The sequence below is a fragment of the Apodemus sylvaticus genome, chromosome 3, assembly GCF_947179515.1.
Source record: "Apodemus sylvaticus chromosome 3, mApoSyl1.1, whole genome shotgun sequence".
Classification (NCBI taxonomy): Eukaryota; Metazoa; Chordata; class Mammalia; order Rodentia; family Muridae; genus Apodemus; species Apodemus sylvaticus.
In genome coordinates, this window is record NC_067474.1 from 140,681,609 (window position 1) to 140,693,892 (window position 12,284).

Consider the following 12,284-nt stretch of genomic DNA (forward strand, 5'->3'; position numbering starts at 1 on the left):
GACAGGAAGCTATTGAAGAGATTCTTTAAAACTGTGTCAAAAGTTGATCAAGTACAGCTCTTCAATTCACAGTTGATAGTTTCAGTGGAGGGGTGGAAAAGAGCTCAATTTTCTTTAAGATTTTATTTATTTGGGCTGGAGAGATGGCTCAGCTGGTAAGAGCACCGACTGCTCTTCCAAAGGTCATGAGTTCAAATCCCAGCATCCACATGGTGGCTCACAACCATCCGTAAAGAGATCTGACACCCTCTAATGGCAGCTGAAGACAGCTACAGTGTACTTACATATAATAAATAAATAAATATTTAAAAAAAAGATTTTATTTATTTATTTATTTATTTATTTAAAGATTTGTTTTATTTATTTTATGTATGTGAGTACACTGTCACTCTTTTCAGACACTCCAGAAGAGGGCATTGGATCCTGTTACAGATGGTTGTGAGCCACCAAGTGGTTGCTAGGAATTGAACTCATGACCTCTGGAAAAACAGCCAGTGTTTTTAACCACTGATCTCTCCAGCCATATGTGTGTGTGTGTGTGTCTGTATGTGTGTGTATACACACTTCAGACACATCAGAAGAGGGTATCAGATCCCATTACAGATGGTTGTGAGCTGGGATTTGAACTCAGGATCTTTGGAAGAACAGTCAGTGCTCTTAACCACTGAGCCATCTCTCCAGCCCAGACTCAGTTATCATTAAGGGGCTGGTTATTGAGAGTTTGACCATGCTCCAGACATGGTGGTACAGTCCATTGATCCCAGCATTCAGGAGGCAGAGCCATACAGATCTGAGTTCAAGGTCAATCTACAGAGCAAGTTCCAGAACAGCCAAGCTTAGGCCGTGAAGAAGTTGGAAAACAGAAAGTTGCCGATAGTATAACAGAACAAGGGGGTCATGTTCCAGCTCCAGCAAGGAAGCAGCGTTTGGCAGTTTTGGTCATGTGGCTCTGGCTTTAGAGTCAAAAATAAAAGAGACTGCTGGAACAAGTGATGCTAGTTAGCTAGAGTTAAGAAATTAGCAGTGATTAAGAGGCCAGAAAGCCGGGCAGTGATGGCGCATGCCCTTAATCCCAGCATTTGGGAGGCAGAGGCAGGTGGATTTCTGAGTTCAAGGTGAGCCTGGTCTATAGAGTGAGTTCCAGGCAGGGCTATGCAGAGAAACCCTGTCTCAGGAAAGAGAGAGAGAGAGAGAGAGAGAGAGAGAGAGAGGGAAACAACACTGAGGTGAATCTTCTGGGAAGTATTTTCTAAGAACACAAAAAAGCTATGTTCCAGGCTGGAGAGATGGCTTAGAGGTTAAGAGTGCTGGCTGTTCTTCCAGAGGTCCTGAGTTCAAATCCCAGTAACCACACGGTGGCTCATAATCATCCATAATGAGATCTGGTGCTCTTTTCTGGCCTGCAGGCATAGGTGCAGGCAGGACATTGTATATGTAATAAATAAATAAATAAATAAATCAGAAGAAAAGGAAGAGGAAGAAGAGGAAGAAGAAGAAGAAGAAGAAAAAGAAGAAGAAGAAGAAGAAGAAGAAGAAGAAGAAGAAGAAGAAGAAGAAGAAGAAGAAGAAGAAGAAGAAGCTGTGCTCCAGAGATAGCCAAGGTTATACCTTGTGCTGCAGCTGGACTTGGTAATGTGTAAGAATCACCCAGGTGATACTAGTTTTGAAGGCATGAAGGGTTCATGGAGAGACCAGGGAAGGCCATTGGTGAAGGTTCCGCCTCAGTTGCAGTTGATGGCCCAGGACTGAAGGGGTCATGCAAAGGAGTTGAGGCTTGATACCTCAACTATGCCTATGAGAGCTTATGAGAGGCTGTTGGTGAAGTCTAGTTGCAGCAGAAGACCCCAATGTACTAGAGAAGCCAGTACCATGGAATGATCACCAAGGACAGTAGCAGCAGTAGTGTGGAATCAACCAGAGCCTAGAGTGCTACAGAGCTGGAGATGTGACCCAAGACCTTTGGAGGAGCCCAGAAGATCATGTGTGGATCCCATACATTGGAACAAGAAAATCTAATATTAAAGTTGCCTTGGAGACCCCAAGATGTTTGAGATGCCAGAGCCATGAGATATCTGCTGAGGAAAGCTGCTAACAGGGAGAGGAATCAGCCAAAGAGAATTGTGCTACAGTCAACAAAGATGAAGGGAGTTGGAGATCTGAAGAGGGCTTTCACATCATATATGGAGATGCAAAGTTTGGAATTTGCCTATATGGTTTTTATCTTGTTTATTCCAGTATTTACTTACAATGACATTTTGGAATGGTAGTGTATACACTGTGATGTCTAAGGTATGTGATATGCTTTTTGATTTGACTTTAATAGGGGACTACAGTTAAGTAATAGAATGAATCCCAGAAAAGAATTTGAACTTTTGACTTTTAACATTGTTGAGACAGCTATAGACTATAGGGACTTTTGAAGTTTGACTAAATGTATTTTGCACTATGCTATGTTTAGGTAGGGACCCAATAGACTCATAAGTTTGAACAATCCTATATGGAGGCTAGGGAGTGGAATATGGTGGTTTGAATATGTTTGGCCCAGGGAGTGGCATTATTTGGAGGTGTGGTCTTATTGGAATAGGTGTGGCCTTGTTAAAGGAAGTGTATCACTATCAGGTGGGCTTTGAGAGTTTACTCCTAGGTGCCTGAGGAAGCCAATCTTCTCCCAGCAGCCTTCAGATGAAGGTATAGAACTCTTAGCAACTCCTGCACCATGCCTGCTTGGACACTGCCATGCTCCTGCCTTGATGATAACGGACTGAACCTCTTAACCTCTAAACTAGTTCCAATTAAATGTTGTCCTTATAATAGTTACTTTGATCATAGTGTCTGTTCACAGCAGTAAGACCCTGGTATTGGTACCAGTGACTGGGGCATCACTGTGATAGCCCTGACCACATTTTTGTTTGGAAGAATGGTGGATTTGACCTTGAATGGGAACCTTGGATTTGAAAAGCCATGGAATGCTTTAAATGGGGCTTAATGAACCATCCTAGTAGGAATGTGGAAGATGGAGGTGCTGAGGGTGATTTGAACTGTGTAAGTCTGCTGGCCCAATGGAGAAGACTGGGGAAGAATATGGCTGCACTGAGACAGGAGGATCAGAAGTTCAAGCTCATCATTCTTCATCAGCTCTATAGCAAGGGCTACACAAGACGCTGTTTGGGGAGAGGTGTGAAAAAGAAGGACAAGAAATCAGAAAGCAAATAGAATTAGATCCAATCTCACCTAGGCATGTCCTTGAAATAACCATATTTGACGGTACAGTACAGAGTTATGCTGTGTGCCCAAACCCCCAAGTTAGGCACAGAGAGTATTAAAAAGGACTGCAGTTGACAGTTGAGATTTTTATCAAATTAAGACAGATAGCTGTTATACTTCATCAAGAGTATGGTGTGAAAGGATGGTTTGGGGGCCACTGTGCTAAGGGCAACATTTGCCCAGGATTAATTAGCTGATTAACTGCATGGCTACCTTGCTAACACAACTTAAAAAGACAAGAAATAAGTTTACTGAAGCTGTTGGTTTCAAGCAGGAGCCTAAAGAAATGTCTTTCTATGGTCTGTTGGCCATTTCAGAAATTTGTAAATCTAATGGTCAATTCATTAGAAAGAAACATCTGGAAAAAAGAAAAAAAAAAGACAAGAAATAGAAAACAAAATGGTGGGCTGGAGACATGACTCAGCAGTTAAAGGCACTGACTACTTTTCTGAAGGTCCTTAACTTCAAATCCCACATGGTGGCTCGCAACCATCCATAATGAAATCTGACGCCCTCTTCTGGTGTGTCTGAAGACAGCTACAGTGTACTTAGATATAATAAATAAATAAAACGGGTTGGGGATTTAGCTCAGTGGTAGAGCACTTGCCTAGCAAGCTCAAGGCCCTGGGTTCGATCCTCAGCTCTGTTTAAAAAAAAAAAAAGACAAAGTAATAAATAAAATAAACCTTTAAAAAAGAGAATAAAATAAATAAATCTTAAAACAAAACAAAACAAAACAAAATGGTGCAGCTACTGTGGAATATGAAACAGAGCCTACGGAGCCAAGCCCCTGGAAACATGACTGCTACCCCAGCTTCGGAAGCAGAAGGGGAAAGAGCTCCAGAGTACTGATACATTGTGGTGCCAGCCTTATATTCTCACTCTTGGGGAGGCAGGAGCAGGCAGAGTTCTGTGAGTTCCCGGGCAACTAGGGCTCAGTCGGGAGACCTTGTGTCCAAAATAGTACAGAAAGAAATAAGTAAAACAAAAACAAACAAAAATCACATATAAAGCAAACACTGGGCTGTAGCTCACCAGCAGAAAGCTTACCTAGCATCACCTTTTAGACATTATGCTGTGTGTAATAAGTCACTTATAAACTGGGTGTGGTGGTACCCAGTTCTTAGGAAGACAAAGGCAGGCACAGATCTATAGAGTGAGTTCCAGGACAGCCAGGGCTACACCAAGAAATCTTGTCTCAAATAAACAAAACAAAACAAAGCAAAAAACTGTATGTAGTAATAAATTCCGTAGGCAGGAATGGTGGTACAGTCCTATAATTACAGTACTTGGAAGGTGAGTCAGGAAGATTAAAGCTTCAAGGCCAGAATTGACTGCTCTAGGGAGTTCCAAGCCAGCTGGGCTATATGAGCTCCTGTGTCTTACTTAGGGTTTCATTGCTGTGAAGAGCCACCATGACCACAGCAACTCTAATAAAGGAAAGCATCTCATTGGGGCTGGTTTACAGGTTCAGAGGTTCCGTCCACTGTCATCATGGTGGGAAGCACAGCAGCATACAGGTGGACATAGTACTGGAGAAGGAGCTGAGAAGTCTACATCTTGTTCTGCGGGCCAGAGAAAGAGACTTGTGAGCCACGCTGGACCTAACTTGAACATCTGAGACCTCAAAGCCTGCCCCCACAGTGACACACTTCCTCCAATAAGGCCAGGTCCAGTAATAAAGCCACTCCCTATGGGTCAAGCATTCAAACACATGCGTCTATGCAGGTTAAATATTCAAACCACCATACCCTTGTTTCAAAAGAAAAGAAGAAAATTAATCTCTTTTTTAGTGTTTATCATTTTTGTAGGAATATACTATAATCCTGGCTAGTTTTTGTCAACTTGACACAAGCTAGAATCATATAAGAAGAGAGAACATCAACTTAGAAAATGTCCCCATAATATTGAGTTATAGGTAAGCATTTAGGGTTGCTGCCATCTCTGGCCTAGTGATTGTGGATTCTATAAGGGTTCTGTAAGAAAGCATACTGGCCAGGCAGTGATGGCACATGCCTTTAATCCCAGCACTTGGGAGGCAAGGGCAGGAGGATCTCTGAGGTTGAAGTCAGCCTGGTCTACATAGAGGGTTTCAGGACAGCCAGGATTATACAGTAGAATGCTATCTCGAAAAACCAAAACCAAAATAGCACTACCAGGATGTCCTCCGCATCAACTCCTGCCTTCAGGTTCCTGTTCTTGTTTGAGTTCCTAAGATAAATGCTTTTGATGATACACTGTTCCATGGAAGTGTGGCATAAATCCTTTCCTCCATAAGCTGCTTTAGGTCACAGTGTTTCATCACAGCAGTAAAACCCCTAAGACACTCAGTAGGAACCTTTGAGTTTTACAGGAGACATGCCCTTTTGCACCTCACTGAATTAATTGCTGCATGATAAAAACAAAACAAAACAAAACAAAACAAAACTTACCTTCAGAGCCCAGCTACAGCAAATATAGACACTATGTGAGCCTTTTGTTCCTCTGCTCTGATACCTCATCAGCAATGGTGTTCATGCTGCCAAGTGTACTCCTCAGCCCAACCACTGGCCTTGTGCATAAATGCAGAACCCAGCCAACGCCAAAGGCACTAGAACAAAGATTAGCACTGTGCCCTATTAAGAGAAAAACAAAACAAAACAAAACAACAACAACAACAAAAAAAAGCAAAAAAAAAAAAAAGAGAGAGAGAGAGAAGGATTTACATAAAGTTAATTAAGCTTGTATTCCAGAAGTCCCTCATTTGCAAGTGTCCTGGGGAGAGGTGAGAGCTACTGAGCAAGGTAGCCTGCTATAGATCAGAGAGGGAAGGGATCTGTGATCAAGAAGCACTTAAGGCTAAGGCTGGAGAGATGGTTCAGAGGTTACACTGACTGCTCTTCTGAAAGTCCTGAGTTCAACTCCCAGCAACCACATGTTGGCTCACAACCATCTGTAATGAGATCTGATACCCTCTTCTATAGTGTCTGAAATCAACTACAGTGTACTTTTTTTTTTAATAATAAACAAATAAATCTTTAAAAAAAAAGATGAAGAAGCATTCAGGGGCTGCAGGCAGTACCTTAGTCACAGCTCAGCCTGCTGCCCTTGTAGAATGCTCAATGAATTTTCCTTTCAAGTAGTAGTAGGAGTAGGAGTAACAGGGGGAGGAGAAGGAAGAACAGCAGCTGGGTTATTTTGTAAAAATTGCCTAAAGATCTTAGAAGCGTCAGATGTAGTAGCTCACACCCATAATCCTAGCACATGGGAAGCTATGGCAGAAGGATGGCTTCTGAGTTTGAGGCCAGCCTGGGCACACAATGAGTTGCAAGCCAGCCTAAGTTGCAGAGTAAGTCTCTGTGGCTCAGTGGTTAAGAGCACTGGCTGCTCTTCTAGAGGTCCTCAGTTCAGTTCCCAGCAACCACACGGTGGCTCACAACCATCTGTAATGGGATCCGATGCCCTCTTCTGGTGTGTCTGAAGAGAGCTACAGTGTACGCATATAAATAAAATAAATCTTTAAAAAAAAAAGTAATAAGGCTTCGGAGAGATGGCCCAGAGGTTAAGAACACTCATTTGCTCCTTCAGAGGGCTTGGATTTGGTTCCCAGCATGTTGGCAGTCCTTCTAGGCTCTGCCCAACAGTTACCTAGCAACAGCCAGAAGGTCTGGCGGCTTTGAAAAGGACGTTTTGGCCTCTCCTTATTCTCTCTGAACCCTTTCTCCCTCTTTCTCTCTTGAAGTGGAAACGTAAAGGTTCTTTGGGAAGTCTGTTGGAGTTTTGCTGAGGCACACAGATGAAGGAGCGTTTTTGTTAAAGTGGACACAGGTGTGAAAAGCTAAGGCAGATCCGTGAAGCAATGTTTAGCTGAAGCAGACACAGGGTAGAGGATGTTCTGCTAAAACATGAATGTGAAAAGACCCAGGATGAATGATTCTTTGGTAATGATAAGCATGTACTGGTCTACCTTACATTGCTAGTTGAACTGTTGGGACTCCATAGAGAGAAACACACCAGAAAACATCTGGTGGTATGCTGCAGTCTCTTGCTGCTTCCTCGGACTCTGGCTGATTGGCAGAGGTATGTGAGCTGAGACAGACTCAGGTGCTGAGACAGGACACGTGCAGGACACGTGATGTTTGGAGGGTATAAACAGGACTCAAGGCACAGTGATGGGGCAGAGCTTGGCTTGCTTATAGAGCTAGCCATGCAAAGCTGTGGCTCTCAAGTCTTTGCTGATCTCCGCTTGTCTGAGAGAGGCACAGCTGAGAACTTCTCCCGGCGTCCCTCTGGGTCCCTGCTGCTGACTTGAGCTGAGGCTCAGGCCTGTCTCTCTCTGCTAGGTTGTGCCACTGCTGCTAACTCCTGTTTGCTATCCAGCTCAACCAAACTGGACTGCTGGTGTATCCATGAAGTGTTTGTGAGTGATGGAGAATTGAACTTTGGATTTCACAGACACCACAGATGGGAGTTGCTCCAAAGAACCTTTCTAAACAGGTCCACTCCCCCCAGCCCCTGCCCCGTATACTCTTTCCCACTACCTCTTGTGGGTGGTGGGCTATAAGGGAGGTGAAACCATTTAAGAACCATCATCAAAAATAGGTTTTTGGCTAGGCGGTGGTGGCGCACACCTGTAATCCCAGCACTCTGGGAGCCAGAGGCAGGGGGATTTCTGAGTTCGAGGCCAGCCTGGTCTACAGAGTGAGTTCCAGGACAGCCAGGGCTATACAGAGAAACCCTGTCTCAAAAAAACCAAAAAATCAAAAAAAAAAAAATAGGTTTTGAAAAAAATTAAAGTTACACTCTCCTTCCCCCTCACCACATGTTCCCAGTCTCTTCCCTTCTCTTTCCCTCTCTCTCTCTCTGTCCTCCTCTCTTCCCTCTCTTTCTCTGCCTCTACTCCCTTCTCAACTCCCCTCCCCATGCCCCCAAATAAACTGCATTCTATACTAGACCTGTTGGTTGTATGACTAGTACCAGGGCATGCCTCAGCATGGGTTGGTTGAAACACCCCCTCCCACCGCACCATACCATGCTTTACAAAACACCAGTATCTGTATGGTAGCTCCAGTGTCAGATTTCAGGAGATCTGTGGACACTTCTCACTTCTGCAGGCACCAAGCATGCACGCAGAGCACATACATAAATAAACACACAGGCAAAATCACACATACACATAAAATAAATCCTTTTCTTCCCTCCCAACACAGAGTTTCTTTGTGTACCATGGCTGTTCTGGAACTCACTCTATAGGCCAGGCTGGCCTCGAACTCACAGAGACCTGTTCGCCACTGCCTCCCAAGTGCACTCAAGGTGTACACCACTATGTCTGGCTAACAAATATATGTTTTGAAAATAAAATAAAATAAAAACAAATAATAAAGTTTGGAGAGGTGCCTTAGCCATCAAGTGAGACAACCTGAGTTCTCTGTTTGTAACCTACATGATGGAAAAAGATAACCAAATGGGGAAGGTTGTCACCTCATCTTCACAAGTGCTTCAAGAATCCTAGTACTCAGGAGACTAAAATACAAGGAGTGACTCAAGTTCAAACCCAGCCTAGGCTTTATAGTGAGCTTCCAGGCTATTGTTAAGCCTACAATTTGCCAGAAAAACTAACTCCACCATTTTGGGCTACGTTTGGAGTAAGCTTCTTTAATATTAAATACCAACCAAGAAATGGATTTTGGTCAGGAATTTCCCACCTGGAATGGCCTTGAGCTAAGTGTTGCAGGGGCATAGAAAGGCAAACTTATAGGTCATTGTACTTTCCCATGAGGCTTTTGTATTTTCTGAGAACTATAATTCCCAGCATTCCAGGAAGTTACCTAGTTCCTGGGCAGACGGTGCTTACAGGTTAATGTTGGGCTTTACCCTATCTTGGGCTTCAGAATGAAGCTTTGTCTTAATACCTATAATTTATTTTGGTCATAATTTAGGGGTTTGTTGTTGTTTTCTTGTGTTTCTTTGTGTGAAACACAGTATTAGGCCACCACCGCCAGGCCTATTACTATGTTTCATAACCCATGGCTTCTGCTGCTTCTCCTCTCCTGCACATTCTTCTCAGGCAGATTTCTGAGTTCGAGGCCAGCCTGGTCTATAGAGTGAGTTCCAGGACAGCCAGGGCTACACAGAGAAACCCTGTCTTGATAACCAGAGAGAGAGAGAGAGGAGAGAGAGAACCTCAACAGGTCTTATATAGTCTAGGCTATCAAATTCAATATTAGCCAAGGATGACCCTGAACCACCAGTTCTCCTCTTTCTTCCTTCAAAATGCTAGGATTACAGACGGTGCTACCACACTGGCTTCTGAGGTTCTGGAGATTAAACTCAAGGCCCATTCATGCTAGGTGAGTGCGCTACCAAAACTGGTCTGTATCTCTAGCCCAAAGCTAATTTCTTTCTGACCTTGACTACAGCCTTCAAATCTCCCTCCCAATAGTCTTTTGCTGGTCCTTGAGGTACATTTCAAAAATAATGTATCTGCTTAGCAATGTCCCATGCCTAGCAAATTTGACAGCATGCAATAAAATAATTGTTAAATTAATAAGCTAGAAGGATGAATTCAAGTTGCTCTGGCTCCTAGCCTCTGACAAGAGTGATAACAAACTATAAAAATTACCCAAAAATATTTTTATTTCATATATATATATATATATATATATATATATATATATATATATATATTTGGTTTTTTTGGATTTGTTTTTTTCGAAACAGGGCTTCTCTATATAGCCCTGGCTGTCCTGGAACTTACTCTGTAGACCAGGCTGGACTTGAACTCAGAAATCTGCCTGCCTCTGCCTCCCAGAGTGCTGGGATTACAGGTGTGTGCCACCACTGCCCAGCTTTTATTATATATTATATATAATATAATATATATTTCTAGGGGATGGTAATTCACTATTTGCTAAACCAGCAAGTTGCCCAGTTAACATGTTTGTAGTCATATCTAAAATGGAGAATCAGAGCCAGGTGGTGGTGGCACACGCCTGTAATCCCAGCACTCTGGGAGGCAGAGGCAGGTGGATTTCTGAGTTTGAGGCCAGCCTGATCTACCGAGTGAGTTCCAGGACAGCCAGGGCTATACAGAGAAACCCTGTCTGGGGGGAGGGGGGGAAATCCAAAAAAACTAAAATGGAGAATCAGGGGCTGTGTACTCAGAAGTTAGATTTGCTAGTCTACAAAGTAGTACAGGAGCTCACATTTAAAGTTTTAATTTTCCCAGAGCTGGATTGAAATCTAGAGCTCTTTCCTGAGAGGCCAGCATCTCTGCCCTCGAGCCACCGCTCTAGCATCATCGAGGCCACAGTTTTTAAAGTCCTTAGCCAGTCTGACTATAGCCTGCTGCTCGAGAATGCCTACAAATGGGGTGAACCTAGCTAATTTTAGCTCAAGACTGAAGTAGGATAAAAAGGCAGAGAGGAGCGGCTAGAGAGATGGCTCAGTAGTTAAGAGCATGGCCAGTCTTCCAGAGGATTCCAGTTTAGTTCTCAGTACCACATGGTGCCTCACAACCCTCTAATTCCAGTTCCAGATGATTAATTCAGTGTTCTCTTTTGACCTTTGTGGACAACAGGCCTGCATGTGATGCATAGATGTGATGCAAGCGAAACACATAAAATACAAAAAAAAAAAAAATACAAATACAAAAAAAAAATACATAAAAATAATTATTTTTGGAGATCATGTCTCTCTACATAACCCTGGCTGTTGCAAAACTCATTATGCAGACCAGACTGACTTCAAACTCACAGAGATCTACTCACCTTTGCTTCTGCCTCCTGAGTGCTGGGATTATAGGCATGTGCTACCTACCACACCTGGGTTTTAAAATCAGAATGTTAAAATAAGAGACTAAAAACAGCTCATCAGGGGGGCTGAAAAGATGGCTCAGCAATTAAGAGCACTGACTGACTGATCTTCAGTGGTCCTGAGTTCCCAGCAACCACATGGTGGCTCACAACCATCTGTAATAGGATCTGATGCCTTCTTCCAGTGTGTCTGAAGAGAGGTACAGTGTACTCATATACATAAAATAAGTAAATCTTGAAAAAAAAAAAAAGAGAAATAGCTCATCAGTTTGAGTATTTATTGCTCTTGCAGAGAAACCAGACCTGGTTCTTATCACCTATAAGAAGGCTTATAACTGTCTATAACTTCAACCTGATGACTTCTTCTGGCCTCTGTGGGCACCAGGTACACATGTGATACCCATACACACATGCAAGGAAATCACTCAATATATATTAAAAATAACATTAAGATTAAAATAAAGATAAACTCTTTTTTATTATTTATTTTATGTATGAGTACACTGTAACTGTACAAATGGTTGTGAGCCATCATGTGGTTGCTGGGAATTGAACTCAGGACCTCTGCTTGCTTCAGCCCTGCTTGCTCCAGCCCCGCTCACTTCGAGGCCCTGCTGGCTCTGGCCTCAAAATTTATTTTTCTATGTAAGTACACTGTAGCTGTCTTCAGACACACCAGAAGAGGGCGTCAGACCTCATTACAGATGGTTGTGAGCCACCACGTGGTTGCTGGGATTTGAACTCGGGATCTTCAGAAGAGCAGTCAATGCTCTTAACCTCTGAGCCATCTCTCCAGCCCAAAGATAATCTCTTAAAGAGGAAAAAAGGTAAACTACAATGGCACATGCTTAAGGGGCAATTGTGTCCAACCTCGCATTTAACCTTCTCCTTTCTTACCTGTAAAGCTGTGCTTTTCCAATATTTTCACTCACAAGATCATGAACCATAATTACACTCAATAAATGTCTTCAAACTAGACATGCCTCATTAGATGAGAGCATTCCTGCTTTTGCAGAGAACCGGGTTTAATTCTCAGCACCTACATAGTGACTCACAACCATCTACCACTGCAGTTCTAGAGGATCCAATGACCTCCTCTGACCTCCCTGGGTACTAGGAACATGATACACAGACATACATTCACACACACACACACACACACACACACACACACATATATATATATATATATATATAATTAAAGAAAAAACTTAAATAAAAAAATAT

At 42.9% G+C, this 12,284-nt stretch overlaps 1 non-coding gene across 1 annotated transcript; it reads left to right on the forward strand.

The window, feature by feature from the left end:
* Positions 1-3,496: 3,496 nt before the first annotated feature.
* LOC127681899 (small nucleolar RNA SNORA2/SNORA34 family) lies at positions 3,497-3,624 on the forward strand. The gene has a single exon (XR_007977242.1). It is a non-coding gene; the product is annotated as a small nucleolar RNA SNORA2/SNORA34 family (small nucleolar RNA).
* The last annotated feature ends 8,660 nt before the right edge of the window (positions 3,625-12,284 follow it).